The sequence below is a fragment of the Pseudophryne corroboree genome, chromosome 1, assembly GCF_028390025.1.
Source record: "Pseudophryne corroboree isolate aPseCor3 chromosome 1, aPseCor3.hap2, whole genome shotgun sequence".
NCBI lineage: Eukaryota > Metazoa > Chordata > Amphibia > Anura > Myobatrachidae > Pseudophryne > Pseudophryne corroboree.
The window spans coordinates 848,476,619-848,485,348 of record NC_086444.1 but is presented as its reverse complement, the minus strand read 5'-3'; positions in this window follow the sequence as shown (position 1 = coordinate 848,485,348).

Genomic DNA, 8,730 nt, shown 5'->3' with positions numbered 1-8,730 from the left:
GATACATGTGTTACCCTAGGGACAGACAGAACGGAAGCCATGTACACTACAAACGTATCTGCTCATAATCCTCAAAGGGTATGGCACTACCACAATCAGAGCCGGCCATAGGCAAACTAGGCAATTGCCTAGGGCATTTGATATGCCTAGGGGCATCAGCAGCTTCTGCTGATTAAAATGATATGCGGCATGCCTATATTCTATGTGTAGCATTTAATATACAGCCACAGTCTCACACAGTATATAGGCATGCATGCTGCATATCATTTCTCTGACGTCCTAGTGGATGCTGGGAACTCCGTAAGGACCATGGGGAATAGCGGCTCCGCAGGAGACTGGGCACAAAAGTAAAGTTTTAGGACTACCTGGTGTGCACTGGCTCCTCCCCCTATGACCCTCCTCCAAGCCTCAGTTAGATTTTTGTGCCCGGCCGAGAAGGGTGCACACTAGGGGCTCTCCTGAGCTTCTTAGTGAAAGTTTAGTTTTAGGTTTTTTATTTTCAGTGAGACCTGCTGGCAACAGGCTCACTGCATCGAGGGACTAAGGGGAGAAGAAGCGAACCTGCCTGCTTGCAGCCAGCTTGGGCTTCTTGGCTACTGGACACCATTAGCTCCAGAGGGACCGAACACAGGCCCAGCCTCGGAGTCCGGTCCCAGAGCCGCGCCGCCGGCCCCCTTACAGAGCCAGAAGCAAGAAGAGGTCCGGAAAATCGGCGGCAGAAGACATCAGTCTTCACCAAGGTAGCGCACAGCACTGCAGCTGTGCGCCATTGCTCCTCATACACACCTCACACTGCAGTCACTGAGGGTGCAGGGCGCTGGGGGGGGGGCGCCCTGAGCAGCAATAAAAACACCTTGGCTGGCAAACATACATCACATATAACCCCCAGGGCTATATGGATGTATTTTAACCCCTGCCAGAATCCATAAAAATGCGGGAGAAAAGTCTGCGAAAAAGGGGCGGAGCCTATCTCCTCAGCACACTGGCGCCATTTTCTCTCACAGCTCCGTTGGAGGGAAGCTCCCTGGCTCTCCCCTGCAGTTACTACACTACAGAAAAGGGTTAAAAAAGAGAGGGGGGCACTAATTAGGCGCAGTATTAATAAAACAGCAGCTATAAGGGGAAAAACACTTCTATAAGGTTATCCCTGTATATATATAGCGCTCTGGTGTGTGCTGGCATACTCTCCCTCTGTCTCCCCAAAGGGCTAGTGGGGTCCTGTCCTCTATCAGAGCATTCCCTGTGTGTGTGCTGTGTGTCGGTACGATTGTGTCGACATGTATGAGGAGGAAAATGGTGTGGAGGCGGAGCAATTGCCTGTAATGGAGATGTCACCCCCTAGGGAGTCGACACCTGAGTGGCTGAGCTTATGGAAGGAATTACGTGACAGTGTCAGCTCTTTACAAAAGATTGATGACATGAGACAGCCGGCTACTCAGCCTGTGCCTGTCCAGGTGTCTCAAAAGCCATCAGGGGCTCTAAAACGCCCGTTACCTCAGATGGCAGATACAGACGCCGACACGGATACTGACTCCAGTGTCGACGATTAAGAGACGAATGTGACTTCCAGTAGGGCCACACGTTACATGATTGAGGCTATGGAAAATGTTTTACATATTTCTGATAATACCAGTACCACTAAAAAGGGTATTATGTTGGGTGAGAAAAAACTGCCGGTAGTTTTTCCTGCATCTGAGGAATTAAATGAAGTGTGTGATGATGCGTGGGTTTCCCCCGATAAAAACTGTTAATTCCTAAAAAGTTATTAGTATCATACCCCTTCCCGCCAGAGGATAGGGCACGTTGGGAAACACCCCCTAGGGTGGATAAAGCGCTCACACGCTTGTCTAAACAGGTGGCACTACCGTCCCTGGATACGGCCGCCCTTAAGGAACCTGCTGACAGAAAGCAGGAAAATATCCTAAAAATGTATATACACTCACACGGGTGTGATACTGCGACCAGCAATCGCCTCAGCCTGGATGTGCAGTGCTGGGGTGGCTTGGTCGGATTCCCTGACTGACAATATTGATACCCTAGATAGGGACAGTATATTACTGACTATAGAGCATTTAAAAGATGCATTTCTATATATGCGTGATGCACAGAGGGATATTTGCCGACTGGCATCAAGAGTAAGTGCGCTGTCCATTTCTCTAACGTCCTAGTGGATGCTGGGGACTCCGTCAGGACCATGGGGAATAGCGGCTCCGCAGGAGACAGGGCACAAAAAGTAAGCTTTTAGGATCACATGGTGTGTACTGGCTCCTCCCCCTATGACCCTCCTCCAAGCCTCAGTTAGGTTTTTGTGCCCGTCCGAGCAGGGTGCAATCTAGGTGGCTCTCTTAAAGAGTTGCTTAGAAAAAGTTTTTAGGTTCTTTTTTTTCAGTGAGTCCTGCTGGCAACAGGCTCACTGCTACGAGGGACTTAGGGGAGAGAAGTGAACTCACCTGCGTGCAGGATGGATTGGCTTCTTAGGCTACTGGACACCATTAGCTCCAGAGGGAGTCGGAACACAGGTCTCGCCCTGGGGTTCGTCCCGGAGCCGCGCCGCCGACCCCCCCTTGCAGATGCTGAAGATTGAAGAGGTCCGGAACCAGGCGGCAGAAGACTTTCAGTCTTCATCAGGTAGCGCACAGCACTGCAGCTGTGCGCCATTGTTGTCAGCACACTTCACACAGCGGTCACGGAGGGTGCAGGGCGCGGGGGGGGGGGCGCCCTGGGCAGCAATGTATAATACCTGTATGGCGAAAAATACATCACATATAGCCCTTGAGGCTATATGGATGTATTTAACCCCTGCCAGATATCACAAACTCCGGAGAAGAAGCCCGCCGAAAAGGGGGCGGGGCCTATTCTCCTCAGCACACAGCGCCATTTTCCCTCACAGAAATGCTGGTGGGAAGGCTCCCATGCTCTCCCCTGCACTGCACTACAGAAACAGGGTTAAAACAGAGAGGGGGGGGGCACTGATTTGGCGATATGAATATATATTAAATGCTATAAGGGAGGAACACTTATATAAAGGTTGTCCCTGTATAATTATAGCGTTTTGGTGTGTGCTGGCAAACTCTCCCTCTGTCTCCCCAAAGGGCTAGTGGGTCCTGTCCTCTATCAGAGCATTCCCTATGTGTGTGCTGTATGTCGGTACGTGTGTGTCGACATGTATGAGGAAAATGTTGGTGAGGAGGCGGAGCAAATTGCCTGTAATGGTGATGTCACTCTCTAGGGAGTCGACACCGGAATGGATGGCTTATTTATGGAATTACGTGATAATGTCAACACGCTGCAAGCCGGTTGACGACATGAGACGGCCGGCGATCAAATTAGTACCTGTCCAGGCGTCTCAAACACCGTCAGGGGCTGTAAAACGCCCATTTACCTCAGTCGGTCGACACAGACCCAGACACGGACACTGATTTCAGTGTCGACGGTGAAGAAACAACGTATTTTCCTTTAGGGCCACACGTTAAGGGCAATGAAGGAGGTGTTACATATTTCTGATACTACAAGTACCACAAAAAAGGGTATTATGTGGGATGTGAAAAAACTACCTGTAGTTTTTCCTGAATCAGATAAATTAAATGAAGTGTGTGATGATGCGTGGGTTTCCCCCGATAGAAAATTATTGGCGGTATACCCTTTCCCGCCAGAAGTTAGGGCGCGTTGGGAAACACCCCTTAGGGTGGATAAGGCGCTCACATGCTTATCAGAACAAGTGGCGGTACCATCTACAGATAGGGCCGTACTTAAGGAGCCAGCTGATAGGAGGCTGGAAAATATCCTAAAAAGTATACACACACATGCTGGTGTTATACTGCGACCAGCGATCGCCTCAGCCTGGATGTGCAGAGCTGAGGTGGCTTGGTCGGATTCCCTGACTAAAAATATTGATACCCTTGATAGGGACAGTATTTTATTGACTATAGAGCATTTAAAGGATGCATTTCTATATATGCGAGATGCGCAGAGGGATATTTGCACTCTGGCATCAAGAGTAAATGCGATGTCCATATCTGCAAGAAGATGTTTATGGACACGACAGTGGTCAGGTGATGCAGATTCCAAACGGCACAAAGATGTATTGCCGTATAAAGGGGAGGAGTTATTTGGGGTCGGTCCATGGGACCTGGTGGCCACGGCAACTGCTGGAAAATCCACCGGTTTTTACCCTAAGTCACATCTCTGCAGAAAAAGACACCGTCTTTTCAGCCTCAGTCCTTTCGTCCCTATAAGAGTCATATCTGCCCAGGGATAGAGGAAAGGGAAGAAGACTGCAGCAGGCAGCCCATTCCCAGGAACAGAAGCCCTCCACCGCTTCTACCAAGTTCTCAGCATGACGCTAGGACCGTACAGGACCCCTGGATCCTACAAGTAGTATCCAAGGGGTACAGATTGGAATATCGAGACGTTTCCCCCTCGCAGGTTCCTGTAGTCTGCTGTACCAATGTCTCCCTCCGACAGGGAGGCAGTATTGAAAACAATTCACAAGCTGTATTCCCAGCAGGTGATAATAAAATTACCCCTCCTACAACAGGGAAAGGGGTATTATTCCACACTATATTGTGGTACTGAAGCCAGAAGGCTAGGTGAGACCTATTCTAAATCTGAAATATTTGAACACTTACAAAGGTTCAAATCCAGATGGAGTCACTCAGAGCAGTGATAGCGAACCGGGAAGAAGGGGACTATATGGTGTCCCGGGACATCAGGGATGCTTACCTCCATGTCCCAAAATTTGCCTTTCTCACCAAGGGTATCTCAGGTTCGTGGTACAGAACTGTCACTATCAGTTTCAGACGATGCCACTGGATTGTCCAAGGCACCCCGGGTCCTTACCAAGGTAATGACCGAAATGAGGATTCGTCTTCAAAGAAAATGGACGACCTCCTGATAAGAACAAGGTCCAGAGAACAGTTGGAGGTCGGAGTAGCACTATCTCAAGTAGTTCTACGACAACACGGGTGGATTCTAAATATTCCAAAACCGCAGTTGTTCCGACGACACGTCTGCTGGTCCTAGGGATGATTCTGGACACAGTCCAGAAAAAGGTGTTTCTCCCAGAGGAGAAAGCCAGGGAGTTATCCGAGCTAATCGGGATCCTCCTAAAACCAGGAAAAGTGTCAGTGCATCATTGCACAAGAGTCCTGGTAAAAATGGTGGCTTATTACGAAGCGATTCCATTCGGCAGATTTCACGCAAGAACTCTTCAGTGGGATCTGCTGGACAAATGGTCCGGATCGCATCTTCAGATGCATCAGCGGATAACCCTATATCCAAGGACAAGGGTGTCTCTCCTGTGGTGATTACAGAGTGCTCATCTTCTAGAGGGCCGTAGATTCGGCATTCAGGATTGGATGCTGGTGACCACGGAGGCCAGCCTGAGAGGCTGGGGAGCAGTCACACAGGGAAAAAATTTCCAGGGAGTGTGATCAAGTCTGGAGAATTCTCTCCACATAAATATACTGGAGCTAAGAGAAAATTTATAATGCTCTAAACTTAGCAAGACCTCTGCTTCAAGGTCAGCCGGTATTGATCCAGTGGGATAACATCACGGCAGTCGCCCACGTAAACAGAAAGGGCGGCACAAGAAGCAGGAGGGCAGTGGCAAAACTGCAAGGATTTTTCGCTAGGCGGAAAATCATGTGATAGCACTGTCAGCAGTGTTCATTCCGGGAGTGGACGACTGGGAAGCAGACTTCCTCAGCAGGCACGACCTCCACCCGGGAGAGTGGGAACTTCATAGGGAAGTTTTCCGCATGATTGTGAACCGTTGGGAAAGACCAAAGGTGGACATGATGGCGTCCCGCCCGAACAAAAAACGGGACAGGTATTGCGCCAGGTCACGAGACCTTCAGGCGATAGCTGTGGATGTCCTGGTAACACCGTGGGTGTAACAGTCGGTGTATGTGTTCCCTCCTCTGCTTCTCATAACCAAGGTATTGAGAATTATAAGACGTAGAGGAGTAAGAACTATACTCGTGGCTCCGGATTGGCCAAGAGGGACTTGGTACCCGGAACTTCAAGAGATGCTCATAGAGGACTAATGGCCTCAGGAGCTAAGAAGGGACTTGCTTCAGCAAGTACCATGTCTGTTCCAAGACTTACCGCGGCTGCGTTTGACGGCATGGCGGTTGAACGCCGGATTCTAAGGGAAAAGGCATTCCGGAAGAGGTCATACCTACCCTGGTCAAAGCCAGGAAGGAGGTGACCGCACAACGTTATCACCACATGTGGTGAAAATAGGTTGCGTGGGTGAGGCCAGGAAGGCCCCACGAAGAAATTTCAACTAGGTCGATTTCTGCACTTCCTGAAAACAGGAGTGTCTATGAGCCTCAAATTGGGGTCCATTAAGGTTCAAGTTTCGGCCCTGTAGATTTTCTTCCAGAAAGAATTGGCTTCAGTTCCTGAAGTCCAGACATTTGTCAAGGGAGTATTGCATATACAGCCCCTTTTGTGCCTCCAGTGGCACCGTGGGATCTCAAAGTAGTGTTGGGATTCCTCAAATCATATTGGTTTGAACCGCTCAAATCTGTGGATTTGAAATATCTCACATGGAAAGTGACCATGCTGTTGGCCCTGGCCTCGGCCAGGCGATTGTCAGAATTGGCGGCTTTGTCTTACAAAAGCCCATATTTGATTTTCCATTCGGACGGGGCAGAACTGGGACTCGTCCCCAGTTTCTTCCTAAGGTGGTGTCAGCGTTTCACCTGAAACAACCTATTGTGGTGCCTGCGGCTACTAGGGACTTGGAGGACTCCAAGTTGCTAGACGTTGTCAGGGCCCTGAAAATATATATATATATATATATATATATAATTCCAGGACGGCTGGAGTCAGAAAGTCTGACTTGCTGTTTATATTGTATGCACCCAAAAAGCTGGGTGCTCCTGCTTCTAAGCAGACTATTGCTCGTTGGATTTGTAGTACAATTCAACTTGCACATTCTGTGGCAGGCCTGCCACAGCCAAAATCTGTAAATGCCCATTCCACAAGGAAGGTGGGCTCATCTTGGGCGGCTGCCCGAGGGGTCTCGGCTTTACAACTTTGCCGAGCAGCTACGTGGTCAGGCGGGAACACGTTTGTAAAATTCTACAAATTTGATACCCTGGCTGAGGAGGACCTGGAGTTCTCTCATTCGGTGCTGCAGAGTCATCCGCACTCTCCCGCCCGTTTGGGAGCTTTGGTATAATCCCCATGGTCCTGACGGAGTCCCCAGCATCCACTAGGACGTTAGAGAAAATAAGATTTTACTTACCGATAAATCTATTTCTCATAGTCCGTAGTGGATGCTGGGCGCCCATCCCAAGTGCGGATTGTCTGCATTACTTGTACATAATTATTGTTACAAAAATCGGGTTATTATTGTTGTGGGCCATCTTTTCAGAGGCTCCTTCGTTGTTATCATACTGTTAACTGGGTTCAAATCACAGGTTGTACGGTGTGATTGGTGTGGCTGGTATGAGTCTTACCCGGGATTCAAGATCCTTCCTTATTGTGTACGCTCGTCCGGGCACAGTACCTAACTGAGGCTTGGAGGAGGGTCATAGGGGGAGGAGCCAGTACACACCATGTGATCCTAAAAGCTTACTTTTTGTGCCCTGTCTCCTGCGGAGCCGCTATTCCCCATGGTCCTGACGGAGTCCCCAGCATCCACTACGGACTATGAGAAATAGATTTATCGGTAAGTAAAATCTCATTTTCTGCCAGAAGAGGGTTATGGACAAGACAGTGGTCAGGTGATGCTGATTCCAAAAGGCATATGGAAGTATTGCCTTATAAAAGGGAGGAGTTATTTGGGGTAGGTCTAACAGACCTGGTGGCCACGGCAACGGCTGGGAAATCCACATTTTTACCCCAGGTAGCCTCTCAACATAAGAAGACGCCGTATTATCAGGCGCAGTCCTTTAGGCCCCATAAGGGCAAGCGGGCAAAAGACTCCTCATTTCTGACCCGTGGCAGAGGGAGAGGAAAAAGGCTGCAGCAGAAGCCATTCACAAGCTGTATTCCCAGCAGGTGATAATCAAGGTACCCCTCCTACAACAGGGAAAGGGGTATTCCACGCTGTTTGTGGTACCGAAGCCGGACGGCTCGGTGAGACTTATTTTAAATCTGAAATCCTTGAACACTTACATACAAAGGTTCAAATTCAAGATGGAGTCACTCAGAGCGGTGATTGCGAACCTGGAAGAAGGGGATTATATGGTGTCTCTGGACATCAAGGATGCTTATCTCCATGTCCCAATTTACCCTTCTCACCAAGGGTACCTCAGGTTTGTGGTACAGAACTGTCACTATCAGTTTCAGACGCTGCCGTTTGGTTTGTCCACGGCACCCCGGGTCTTTACCAAAGTAATGGCCGAAATGATGATACTCCTTCGAAGGAAGGGAGTTTTAGTTATCCCTTACTTGGACGATCTCCTGATAAGGGCAAGATCCAGGGAACAGTTGGTAGTCGGGGTAGCACTATCTCAAGTAGTGTTGCGGCAGCACGGTTGGATTCTCAATATTCCAAAATCGAAGCTGATCCCGACGACACGTCTTCTATTCCTAGGGATGATCCTGGACACAGTCCAGAAAAAGGTGTTTCTCCCGGAGGAGAAAGCCAGGGAGTTATCCGAACTAGTCAGAAACCTCCTAAAACCAGGCCAAGTGTCAGTGCATCAGTGCACAAGGGTCCTGGGAAAAATGGTGGCTTCCTGCGAAGCAATTCCATTCGGCAGATTCCAC